Here is a 13,810-nt window from a genome sequence, read left to right on the forward strand (position 1 = left end):
TCATGTTGCGCATGGCTGGGGCTGGGACGTGGGCGGGTGGGAGGGGTGGAGGAAATGTTAATTGCCTGCAGACCACAGGCACTTGCCTCCAGGCTTTGCACGGCGTGGTGATATTTCTTTCTTCTCGGGGAGAAGAGACGATGGCAGCAGGAGTGCTCAGTTACCATCTTTGGTACAGGGGTCCGGTTTTTATAAGGGGTTTCATCAGAACCATCCTGGGCCCAAGTCATTCTTTGTGATGTCAGTGGATTTTGCTTCAAGATTCTTCTTCTGCAGAAGTTCTTTTTTATCTATTATTTACTCCTTACTGAAATTTCACTCCTGCTCCGCAGCCTCCAGCCAGACCAGTCCAGGGCTCCACACACACCTCTGCCAGTGCCCCCCGTTCCTCCCTGGAGGAAGGGAAGAACTTAAGCATGTTGTTATCTTTTTGTTGTCTCTCTGTTCCCGTTTAATGTCAGAGGCTGCCAGTTTGATGGCCGTTCAGACCTGCAGAGCCACAGGGAGCGTTTCGGACACCGAGCAGAACTCAGATCCTTTTCTGTCCCACTAGTTTAGGTTTGAACTCAAAACCCTGTTGATTTCGGAGAATCGGAGAATCAGATATGCCCCCAGATCAGTGACATACAGTGCTTTACACCCGCGGATTATCGGCGCTGTCAGCGCTGGGTTAAAGGCTACGGCGTTCCTGTTACATCAGACCGGGCACTAAGAGGGTGGATGCTGAGCACACAGACAGGGACTGTTCCAAAGTAAATCCAGGGGATTGCTTCAGCTGGGAGCAAAGAGAGGGTGGACAGCAAATTCTCTCTATATTGTGTACCTTTGGTTACGCTCTGCAAAAACACAGCTAGGGCCAGGGCAGGGTGAGGACATCCACCTTCAGATGAGATTGTAACTAGAGGGCAATCACATCCAAGCCCTGTTCACGTCACTGCTGCCAGCCAGGAGAAGGAAATAACGAGGTTGCAGGGCCTGAGAAGAGCCTGGAGGAGATGGTAGTGGTGACAGCGTAGAATTACTTTATGGCTGGAGGAATACAATCATAGAATAGAATCACAGAATGGTTAGGGTTGGAAGTGACCTCAAAGATCATCTAGTAGCTGGCAGAAGACCAGACATCTGGCTTGGAGGAATGCAAAGTAGAGATTTGATAAAATATGGGGGGACTTTGAGTGTCTTGCTTTGTTTGGAAAGTCCCTACAGTGAAGCTATGAAGGGAGTTGGCAGTGGGTGGTAGAAGCACTTCTGGAAAAGGTTTTGTAGCCAGGAGGACTGGACATGGCTGGGATGGGTGGGTGGACAGAGGTGGTGACGCAGGAAATGGAGATGCATTGGAAGGTTTCTGCTCCAAGCTCTAGTTAAACACTGGATGAGCGGAAGATCACTGGAGATCACACAGAAAGAGTACTGAGGATGCATTTTACAAGCTGAGGGCAGTAGCTGGATGCAGCTTTGGGTCTCATCAAAGGCTACAGCCAGGGTCCAGACCAGCCGCAGCTGAGCTGAGGTTTTCTCCTAAGTCTCCTTCAGCCTGGCTTAGCAGTCACCCACCCTACATCTTCCCTCCAGCACTCTGGCACCCAACAACCGGCAACGCCATCTGAAGGTGGATGTGGGTGGAGAACCGTGCTGTGTGGCCTTTACTCTGCTGGTGGTGGAAGCAAGTAAATATTAGCTAATGTCGTTAGCATGGAAGAGATACCACCTCTATATAGCAACTCTCTCACTCTTTGGACTCAGGAACACCTGAGGAGGGTATTTAGGATTGCTCCAGCCCATCAGTGCACGCAGTTCTCTCCTCCTGCATGGACCTCGTTAGCTGTCTGTCCCAGCCCAAGCAATGGAAGCACCAGTGCTCCTCTTAGCCCTGACCCTATTCCCAGTCGCAGCTGCAGCAAGCCCGGAACCGTGAGATTCTCTCCTTTTGATTTCGGGGGGACTGGTGGAAGGGTCTGTGGCTGATGGGTGGTGCTGAGGTGCTCCACTGTTTTCTCAGGGAGGTGGAGCAGAAGCAGCCCCTGCTGAGCCCCGTTGGAGCCGGGTGCCCAGCACCGCTGCGGGGGAAGCCCTGGCACACGAGCAAAGCTACAGAGGCCACAGGTTTTTCCTCCCGCTCATCCTGTGCTGGCAGGGGTGAAATCTGGCATGAGGACCGAAGCCTTACACCTCCGCCACTGTGTCTTCAGCTTCCTTCACCCCACGGGGCCGTACTCCCCGCACTCGCAGCGGGAGCATCGGACACCGGGCAGCCATGTCCTGGCAGGTGGTGACAGCTCTCAGGGGCTCTCTAGTTCCACACTGGGCATGGGGCTTCTTCCTGGTATGGCAAGTGTGCTGCGCTATCGTTCCTTCACCGCAGGCCTCCAGACATCTCGGACCTCTGGTCTACTCTTCATGAAAGCAGCAGAGATGGATTCTAGCCCATCCACCTCAGCCTCTGAATTGTTTTTGAACATCTCCTGCTCTCTTCTAGTCCCTACACGGTGGTGTTTCCTGCCAACATTCACCAGTTCACCACGGCCAGGAGGAGAAGCTCTGTGTTCACCTCAGCTCCCTGCCCGAGGCTGTCCGCCTGGCGATCACCATGGAGGCGACAGCCCAGAACCACACACTGGTGGAACGGAACGTGGAGAAGCCAAGCACCTTTCAGTGCATCGCCTTCCAGGTGAGTGGCTGCTGGTTTGGCAGTGGATGCTCTCACCGTCACTTCGGATGGGAGCCCGGCACCTCTCTGGCTATGCTGTCCTTAGCCTTGCCGTGGGTCGTGAGTAGGTCAAGTGCATTTCCCTACCAGTGCCAGGCAAATACAGCAGTACCCTGGGACCTAGCAAAGTAGGGGATCTTTCCTGTGTAGATAAAAACCTGTTCTTTTGATCTGTATCGGCCCATCTCATCCTACTTAAAGCCTGTTGGAAAACGTTGACTTTCAGTGTACTCAGTGTTTTGTCCCCAGAAATGCTTGCGTACCACAATGCAAGCCAGTGCATTGGGAGCATGTTCTTTTCATCCTTGCTCCCTCAGAAGCCTGCCCCTCTAGCTGCAAGAAGACCATTCTGCTCCACATCTGTATTGCAAGGTGTAGTTGCAGCCTGCGTAGACATCCAGCTTGCTCTTATGTAGCTATGATGGGTGATGATGGCTCTGAACCCGCGATGAATTGAATTTCACCTTGGCAGTCTGGATATTTCTTGGGTAGCTTGAGTTCCTGTCATCACAACTTTGCTGCTCTGTTTACCTTAACCAGACACACAGAGGCTTGGTCACGACTGCAGTACCTTCAGTTGCACTTCTGGCCAGCCGTGGAGATGTGTCTGGTGCTGAGACTCTACAAACTGCCCCTGTCTCCCTCAGCACCCTACGAAGTCGCTGTGCCTGTGCCCTGATTGTCCTGCAGATTCAGCGGAACTCAAGGAGGGGCTGTAGTCACTTCTGGTTCTTGCATCAACAAGACAATTATTAACCAAGTGTTTGGTGCTAGCCCTTAGGAGGGAGCAAGTCCTGGCTCTGGAAAGCCAAGGAAGTCTGCCATTAGCAAAAAGAAATTTTCTCCTGGTGATCTAGGTCTTTCTGATACTGAGATGTCCTGGTTTTGCCTGATCAATATCTCATCTCCCATCACTGTCTTAGCTCCAGATCTGACTTCCCTATGGTTTTTCCTGGTTTCACGAAAATCTCACATTTCTGTGAAGTGGGAGAATGACATGTCAGTTGGTTGGTGAAGAAGAGACAGGCACTGACTGCTTCTTCTCCCTGTAGTGACAAGTGGGTTAGAGACAGGGTCATACAGTGGAATTAAGACTCTCAAGTTTGGGAATTTTTTGACAGTAAGATAATGTCTCACATCTGGGATAAGATGCAAAGTCTCTGATGAATTTGTTTTCCATTTCCTTCTGTCAATCAACCTAGGTGCCAGAGTTCATTCCTGGGAAAAGAGACGATTCCACGTCACACCTAAGACCCCTCTCTTGTCTACCTCTCCTCACACAAACTCAAGGGTTTCAGCCTCTCCTGTGTCTGAGCCAAGTTAATGTTGGAGATGCAGGGTGGGAAAGATAGTAAAGGGCAGAAAGAAATGTGGAAAGAGGTAAACATGACAAGGAGAAAGGCAGAGAAGAGAGGAAGCTGGGGAGCACAAAGAAGACTATGACTGGGGAAAGGAGAGAGCTAAATCGAAAGAGGGGAAGGGAGGAGAGGGAAGCTGGAGATCTTGGTAGGACAGGTGCCTCTGTTTCTCCTTCAAGCTAATTGTAGTCTGAAGTGGTTTGGTTTTTTTAACCTGGCAGCCAGAGGAGGTGATATTTCTGCTTGTCCTGATCCACAGCGGGGAAAATGTGCTCTTGGAGGGTTGCAAGAAAGTTCTGGTCAAGCCCCAGAAGAATGTAATTCTCATAGAGACAGACAAGGTCATATACAAACCTGGAGAAACAGGTAAGGCAAGAAGGTGGCATCTGGAAACATGGAAGGAAGGGTCAAGGTAGCAGCCACAGCTAGGGGGAAGATTTCACCAAGTGCAGCAAGCTAAGCTTGTTGGAGATGTGGGAGAAAGCAGATCTCTATGATTCTGTGTTTCTAGGAACAGTATGAGTCAGGACGTTCCCCTCTGAGCTGTGCCGCACCTAACGCCCAGCCTGCTGCTCCTGGGTGTTGTTTTGGTGAAGTGTCTCTAGCGTGACCTCAAAGGAAAGCCAGGCCTCTCCAAGACACTGGACAATCTCTTGTTTTTTGAAGACTGTGGCTAATTGAGTAAAGCCTAGACTGGCAGTTCCAAGCCGTAAGAAATACAGAGAGTCACTCCACAGTCTTCACAACACGCAGAGAGCTGCAGACAGACCAACCCGCCATTCAACACACCACCGTAACCTTCCCAGGGAAAGGCAGTGAGTCTCTGCAGTCCCGCAGCTGCAGAACCACCTCCCAGACAAAGTCCTCCGCCGTGGGAGATGCTGAGGAGGGCTGTTGGGGGAAAGACCTCAACACCTCCGAGGTAAACGGGGAGACACGAACCCTGGAGTGCAGCCAAGGAGAAGCAGCTTTGTGCAAGGACACGTTGCAGCCAGAATGCTTTACTGTCCCTTTCTTTTTATCTCCAGTGAAATTTCAAGTTGTGAACCTCGATGAGGACCTTAAGGTCCTTAAAAATGAGGCGAGTATCACCTTTTTGCCCCCAAAACAGGGAAGAAGCACAAAACTGCAGAGCTGTAGCTGGCAACTGTAAGTCTTGTTACTGGGGACTGTTGACCACTACAGAGTCTAAGCTTTATTCCAAAGTTTTTTCCTCCTTTTCGAGGTCAACAATGACCCAGATTTTTCTGTTGTAGCTGCAGGACAATAACAGACTTTAAAAATAGCTACTATGGAGACTCCATGGATCCACCTCATGGTCCGCACTGTCTCTGTGCAGGTGAGCATACCTGTAGGCTCACATGTGATGGCTTGTGAATTTTTAATTTTGTCCTGTAGGTTAGTTTTCTACCGAGCTCCAATAGCTGCACCAAGGTGTTTGGATCAACCCACAGTTAAATCCAAGACAGGCAGTGGATTAGTAAGTAATTTTTAAAGCACACTTGGGTTTCTTTTGTTAACATGGTTTGTTTCAATTTAAGTGTAGAGGCCCTGGAATGTGGCTTACTTTAGACATTCAAAGAGCCTTCTTTCCTGAGAAAAGTCTAAAACCGGTGACTTCTCTTGTAGTTTGCCACACAGTGGCCTTATTCCCACACTCTCTCTTGCCCTGACAAGCAGTGCAGTTGATCTTTCTTGATGGCCTGGGCCAGCAACGTTTGGAAGTAGATATGTATCAGCGTTTGCTTGTTGAACTGGTTATCTTTTCATATGCAGTTCACATCTTAAAGGTGATGGTGAGGAGAAGGGTGGTGCCTTCAGGGCACAGGTAAGCGGGCCCCCTGGTGCTGGCTGCTCACACACAAAGGAGTCTGATCTTCCAATTTCCCAATCCCTGCAGGGAGCAGAAAGGTGGTTTGGCATGCATTGTCCTGCTTTTCGAGGGATGGGAAGCAAAGATAAGGAGACACAGTGGTTGCAGCCTCTCTACTTTGGTCAAACTTGGAGAAGCCTTGTAATGGTAGGAAGCGCAGATTCACACTAAGATCAGTCATGCAGGAAATAACTTAGAGGGCAGAGATACAGGAGAGGTGGTGGTATAAAAAGACTTGTCAAAAACACGGGGCTGGAGAGGTCAGAGGACTTGGAAACTAGCACAGCCAGATGAGCTTTTGCTCAGAGACAGGACAGGACAGCAATTAGACCCTGGGGTTGCTAGGATCCTCTGTCCAGCTGCTTCCTTCTCGAGGTGGCGATTGGCCAAACTGGACGGGGTGGTTGCAGAGATCGGGTGACTGGTGAGGCTGTGGATGGGCTAGTGTCTATGTGTGGGAAGGTGTGGATAACAAAAGCAGAGCTCTGGGCAGCCTGTAAGAAGCACATTGTAGTGAGGGCAACGTGGACTTATCCCACATTCCCAGTTTACCGGGACATGTCATGTCAACCTCTTCTCTGAGCAGAGAGACATTCCAGGCTTGGAGGTCAGTGTGAGTGGGATTGCTGGCTCCCCTCGTACCCCCATGGTGTAGATCTAAGGGTTCACATTCCTACATGCTGCCATGTTCCCTGGCAGTGTGTATGAGCACTCCAGTCTTCCCTACTGCAAGAGAAAGGGTTTTCCTCCTGTAGTCCCTGAAGCGATGCTCTCACTTCCAGACTGAAGTGGGTAGATGGGGGTGGGAAAGGGCAAGAAGGCAAACGCAGATATATCTAGATGTTCCATCTATATGCGGAGTCATCCTTACGCTTAGCCGTTCGGTTTGCTCACCGGTGTACGATGTTCCTTCCCTACCACCGTCTTCCTGGTAAACTGGAAAAAACGTGGACTCCGAAGGTGCACTTTTCCTGCAAGGCCACGGAGTGTCACCACCGCTCCGTGGCTTGCTGCCGTTTCTCCAGCAAAACTCCTTTGCCAAAATGGGTTGGAATGGAAAATACTGTCGTTGGAATGAAGATGGACTTCTCCTTGCTGAGAAGCCCGGAGCTGGGGAGATCTGCACCTAAAATGTGAGCAAGCGATGCTGCCTACGGAATGAATCCTCCCTTATATATAGGCATGGCACTTGGCAGGTTTCCAGCCAGTCCCTATAAACCAGTCTCACAAATCGTAGCACGAGTGTCAATGACAGCAGTTATGGGATGGAACAAGTGTTTCATGAGGAGACACTAAAAAGGCTGGGATTCCACCATTTGGTGAGGAGAATGAGCAGAATTTGGCGAGGAGATGAGGGATTGAGAGTCACAAAAAGAATGAAAGCAGTGGAAAAAAGTGAATGGAAAACTGTTCTTCAGCAAATCTTTCCATGGCAGACTGGGGATCTGTAATAAAACTAGTTGATAATCAATTTAAAACCGACAAAAAAAGGTACTTTACACTAGAAGAACCTGCTGATACAGGAGGTACAGAAGACAATAATATCAACAAGTCCAAAAAGCTCCCAAACTAATGGAAAAGCAGTCTATACCAAAGGGAATGGGCTGTGACATATCCTCCACCATCCCTACTACCACCCTTGGGGTGGGAGTAGAACAAGGGGAACAGAGTGTAGACACTGGCCATGTGCACCTGCTCTCCCTGGAAAGTGTTAAGGGCAGATTAATCTGGTGGACTGAAAGATCCAGAGGCTTCCCTCCTTCCTGGGCTGATGGAGACGAACGGGAGCTTCTCACTGCTGTTTCCTGCCCCGCCAGTAGCAGGGCAGTGTGTGAGTTCCCAACAGACATGCACACGCAGGTTGACGCGGATGGGAGACACCATGCGAACACGGACAGTGGCAGGGGCCTGATCCTGTTCCCAAGATCCAGTGCTTGGAGAAACGCGTCTTCACAGGTCTCTCGGCTTCCCGGCCCCCCAGACCTTTCCTCCTACTTGCTGGGCAGACCTAGGTTTGTTACTGGATCACGCACGCGTGCAAACAACAGAGAGCACAATCACACAATAAATCATCCAAATAATTTATTACTAATACAGCACGGACAGTGCTGATCAGGTGCAAAACTCGTCCAGACGGACATACTGGTTGCATTTGACCAGCTTCACTCATCCCTCTCTTCTCTCCATTTTCCTGCACTTGTCTCTCATCCACCTTCATCCCCCCATTTCCCCGCCTGTGATTCTTACCCCAAATACACCAGCTAGCCTTGTAAATCCTCAAATTCTCTTTACCGATTCCGACATCCCTCCCCCCTTCCCGAAGCACCCCCAGCAAGTCCTCAAGCCTCTTTATTGCAGTAATTCCCTTTGTTTTGCACAGATTCCAGAGTTTCCTCCCTGGAATCGACTTCAGTGGGTGTTGCAACAAGGACAAATGGTTCACTCCAGTCGTTGGTCCAGTCGCTGATTCACAGGGATTATGCTGGATGGTTTCCCCGCCTTGTCATTGTTCCTCTGATCGCTACTTGGCCTTTTGTGTTGAGTAGCCTTAAATATCTCTCTTTTTTTTTTTTTTAAGAGAATCAGCCAAACAGTTTTCCATTTGAATTAAAACCAAGAATCCCCAGCATTCAGAGCAGCCGTGTTTGGAAACAGCCAAAATTCCCTCCTGCACGGTGTGTTCTGCTGCTCTTCAGGCAGCAGCCGAACGTCGTGCTGTGATTCCAAGTCCATGGGACTGGAGCTGCTGTGGAGTGGTAGTGCAGCACTTCCACGGCCGAGCCAGGTGCAGTGTTCTGCAACAGGAGGCTCAGACACGGCTGGAGCACCTCTGCTATGGAGAGAGGGTGAGAGAGTTGGGGCTGTTCAGCCTGGAGAAGAGAAGGCTCCAGGGAGACCTTCCAGCACCTTCCAGTGCCTAAAGGGGCTACAGGAAAGCTGGAGAGGGACTTTGGACAAGGGTGTGGAGTGACAGGACAAGGGGTGATGACTTTGAACTGAAAGGGGGCAGATTTAGATTAGATCTAAGGAAGAAATTCTTCTCTATAAGGGTGGTGAGGCAGTGGCACAGGTTGCCCAGAGGAGTTGTGGCTGCCCCATCCCTGGAAGTGTTCAAGGCCAGGTTGGATGAGGCTTTGGGCAATCTGGTGTAGTGGAGGGTGTCCCTGCCCATGGCAGGGGGGGTTGGAACTGGATGAACTTTGGAGGTCCCTTCCAACCCAAACCGTTCTATGATTCTAGGACTCGCAGGAGCATTTATGGTGCTCGGCCCCTCGGCGCTGCTCAAGCTCCCGCACTCGTCCATGCAGATGGACGATGGTTCGTTTCTGCTCGCCTTGTGATTCCTCCCACCGCCTTTGATCCTTCCCCCGGCGACGCCCCGATCCCGGCCGATCCCCGGCCCCGCCGAGCCCGGAGGCGCGTCCCGCCCGGCCCCGCTCCTGTCGCCATGGCAACGGCAAGCGGCGCCCGGGGAAGAGCGTCACGTGACCGGAAGCGCTTCAAGGCAGGAAGTGACGGAGCGGCCGGGAACCCCAGAGGCAAAGATTTAAAAAAAAAAAAAAAAAAGGGGGGGGGGGGAGGCGGCACCGGCCGGGGCGCGGCGCGCGCCTGGCCCCGCCCCCGCCTCCCCGGGCCGCCCCCCCGCCGCCCGCGGCCTCCCGGTCACGCCACGGCCGGGCCCCGCCGCGAGGCAACGCCCCCGGCCCCGCCCCCGGCCCCGCCCTCCCCCGGTGCCGCCCCGCCCCGCCCGGCCGGGGCCCGGCCCGGCTGCCCGCGCGCGGGGGGCGTGTCAGGCGGCGGCGGCGGCGGCGGCGCGGGGGCTCCGGTACCGGCGGCAGCGCGCGTCCCGCGGGCGGAGGCTGCCGGCGGGGCGGCGGCGCTGCGGGAGCGGGGTAGTGCCGCGCCGCGCCGCGGCGGCTGCAGGTGAGGCCGGGCCCGGGGCGCGGGCGGCCGCGGCGGGGAGAGTTCCCCGCGGCCGGGGCGGGCTGGAAGTTGACAGCGGCGGCGGAGCAGCCATTGTCTGCGCGGCCGCGGGCCCCGGGAGCGGCGGCCGGGAGCGGCTGGCTCCCTCGCAGCCCCGATCCCGCCGCCCGGGCCGCCGTCGCTGCCCACCCGACGGCGGCCGGGCGCGCAACACGCGCCTTCCTCCCGCTGCCCGCGGCGGGCATCCTGCGGCGGGTCCGCCCCCCGCCGCGGCGGGGCTGCGTGCGCGGTGCCGCCGTGCGGCGGGCGGGGCGGCGGGGCCGAGCGGCTCAACTTTGCGGCCGGAGTTGCCGGGGGGCCGCGGGGCCGCCGCCGGGGGACCGGGCGGGTTACGGCGGGGTGGGGGGAGAGGCGGTGCGAGGGGTCCCGCCGCTGCTCCCGGGGCATCCCGCAGCATCCCGGAGCGGAGCTGAGGAGCTCGGAGCGGGGAGGGGGGAGAGCTGCAGTCGCGGGGAGAAGGGTCTGCTCCGGGTTTTTCTCCCCAAAACCTCCGCGCATCGCGCGGTGGCTTCGTTCCTCAAGGATCAAGGGACAAAACCAATTACAAGGTTAGAAAATGTTGTGCGGGCAGCACTCGCACGCCAGTAGGGATGGAGGGGGTGAGTGAATAATGCCAGGAGGGGTGGAGGGGATGAGCAAATGCAACTTTCCTGCCCGGTGTGCCAGGACCGGGGCAGGTGGTTGCCCGGACCGCTGCTCTTGCGCTGGGAAAGGGTCGGAGCTGGCAGCGGGGCACCCGTGGTGGTTCTGGTGGGTGCGGAGAGTCCCGGCACGGGTCGGGCTCTGGGCTCGCACATGTTCTCCTGCTCCGGGAGCTTCCCTTCCTCCCTGCTGTGCTGTCGTTCCTGCCGCGGAATGATTTTATTCTGGATTTTTATTCTGTCTGCCTTTTGGGGTGCAGTTTGCTGGGCTTAATCCACCGTCGCTGTTGTTCAGAGGTTAGTTTCCAGTGAGGGCCACTTTGTTACCCTGTTGTTTTTCTGTTGGTTTTTTTTGTTTGTTTTTTTTTTTTTTTTGTCTTTTTTTGCTTGGGTAATCTACTGATTACCCTTGCAAGGTGAGTTGGTTAACTCAGTCCTTTGGAAAACTCATTTTTGGGAGGCTACCTGTCTCCTGGAGCAACTGGCTGAGTCAAGTGAGCTGAGCGATCACTAGGTTTTTGCAAGAGGACGGTGCTGGAAGATGCCGTAGGAAGAGGGTGTAATCAGTGCTGGTTTGTGTGGATCGGATTACACTGACATGGAGCTGCATCCTTAGATGAACTTACCTGGGGAAATGCTTTTTTACTTTTTTTGTGGTTGGAAAGGGTTTTGCTGGATAACCCTGCTTGCTATGAGTGGCTTAAAATTATTATTCTCCTGCAAAGGGACAGTATGTTTCTCTATCCATGCCCCCAAAAGGCATTTGCCTCCAAAATTTTTTGATGCGTCTCATCCCAGAGGTGTTTCAGTAGGATTCTGTTTGTGCTACGACCTGGTTTTAAGATCTAGACCCAAAAATGCTGGAAATTTTAAGAAGCGATGCTGCTGTCCGTTGAGGAAACACGGAGCAGAGCACCAAGTCAGAAGCCAGGTTTCTCCTTCTGGTGCAGCTGTTGAGGGTAAGGGTACATGGTGCAGCCAAGCTGAACCTGAGTTTCTTTCTTTTGTCTCTCCCTGGCACTTGTGGCATCACAAGTGAGCTAATTCAACTGGCTGATCTGGCAGAAAATGGTATTTAGAGTGTTTTTTCTGCAAAATTAACAAGCTGATCTAGTGGGCACCAGAAGCAAAGTGAATGTTGAGGGGAGCCTGGATGGGGAGGCTGAGGGTAGACAAGAGAACAGGAATTGTCTCCTAATAGCGGAGCTACTAGATGACTTGACGAAATGTGCATAGCTCGGCTCTGACTTGCATTTCAACCCCATTCGAAGTACTTCCTTTCTCTACCACCGTTTCTTCCTTTCAAAATGTCTGTGTTCTCTCCGTTCCCAATTTATTTCTTTTCAGGCTCCGTTTAGTTTTTATGGTGCTGCCCCTTGGGGGAAGATCTTTGAGGCAATTGTCTTCTGCAGAGCTTTTCTGTTCTAGACAGGCTTATTGACCAACTGTTCCTAGCTGTAAAAAGTTTTGCCTGAAGACAGGAGGGTGCCTGTCTCGGGTGAGAAGATGACTGCAGGGCAGAATGACCTACAGCCACTGCTGAAGCAGTGCAGGAAGCCAGGGGTGGATTAGCAGGGAGATGCCTGGGCAGGACCTGAGGGCAGAGGTAAGGATGCGTGGGGCAGACAGGACTGGGGCAGCAGCTGTCTGCTTCTCCATTACACAGTTTTCCAGATTTTGAGGAGCTTCAGAGCAGCAGTTCCCTGATTTAGCCAGCCATCCTCTGCAGTGTCAGTGCTGTTGGCCCTAATTGAAAATTATCTGCTGCCCTTAACACTATTGCAGAATTTAAAAAGCTGTCTGCTCGAGGTTATTGTTGCACCTCCTTTGCTGCTGTGTTGGTCTATTTGTTTACGCACCTGGAAAAAGTTGTTTATGATGAAGGCTGTAAAGTTTGCAATCTCTGGATTTGAAAAGGCCAGATACAGGGGCTGTGCTGGTGCAGTGGGATCCTGGAAGCCTAAAAGTCTCACTCAGAGGTCTCAGTTTGCAGGGGAGCCAGCTGGTGTTTTGGAAACAACCAGGCTGGCAGTGACATTGAGGCTATCAAAAGCTGCTTTTTTTTTTTTTCCTAACCTTACATGGAATGATATACTTCTGAAAGGTCTTTTTTTTTTTTTCAATGAAATTCTGTTGAATAAATGTAATCAATTCTGCACTTTGTATTTTCTGACTCCAATCTCTCCTACTGCTGGTCCCCATATAGCCCATGCTTCTTGCTGGGGGAAACTCCCTGATCATCCCAATGTGTTACTCTTCTGCTAAGCACTATCTTCGGTCTCACTTCTCTTCCTCTTGGCTGCTGAAAGCCTTCCTCAGTCCTTTCTCAGTCCTGTGGTTCACCACAACTCATCTTTCGGTTGCTGGAAGATCTGTCTGGCTCTGCGTGACCGCTTCAGCAGCTTTCCCTTCACAAGTGTTGTCAGTGAACCCTTCATCCACTCTGCTCCTGACTCTTCTTCTTGAAAGCAACTCGCCACCACAGGTCATAGAATCACAGAATGGTTTGGGCTGGAAGGGACCTCAAAGATCATCCAGTTCCAACCCCCTGCCATGGGCAGGGACACCCTCCACTACACCAGGTTGCCCAAATCCTCATCCAACCTGGCCTTGGACACTTCCAGGAATGGGGCAGCCACAGTTTCTCTGGGCAACCTGTGCCAGTGCCTCACCACCCTTATAGAGAAGAATTTCTTCCCTATATCTTCGATTTAAATCTCCCCTCTTTCAGTTTAAAGCTATTGCCCCGTGTCCTATCACTCCACACCCTTGTAAAAAGCCCCTCTCCAGCTTTCCTATAGTCCCTTTAGGTACTGGCAGCTGCTGGAAGGTCTCCCCGGAGCCTTCTCTTCTCCAGGCTGAACAGCCCCAACTCTCTCAGCCTGTCTCCATAGCAGAGGTTCTCCAGCCCTTGGATCATCTTTGTGGTCCTCCTCTGGACCTGCTCGAGCAGCTCCATGTCCTTCTTGTGTTGGGGACCCCAGAGCTGAACGCAGCACTGCAGGGGGGTCTCACGAGAGCAGAGCAGAGGGGCAGAATCCCCTCCCTCGACCTGCTGCCCACACTGCTCTGGATGCAGCCCAGGACACGGTTGGCTTTCTGGGCTGCCAGCACACGGTGCCAGCTCATGGTGAGCTTCTGGTGAGCACCAGCATCCCCAAGTCCTTCTCCTCTGTGCTGTTCTCAATCCATTCTCCACCCAGCCTGTCCTTGTGCTTGGGATTGCCCCGACCCACGTGCAGGACCT

This window comes from Tauraco erythrolophus, chromosome 4 (assembly GCF_009769465.1).
Source record: "Tauraco erythrolophus isolate bTauEry1 chromosome 4, bTauEry1.pri, whole genome shotgun sequence".
In the NCBI taxonomy this organism is placed as follows: domain Eukaryota; kingdom Metazoa; phylum Chordata; class Aves; order Musophagiformes; family Musophagidae; genus Tauraco; species Tauraco erythrolophus.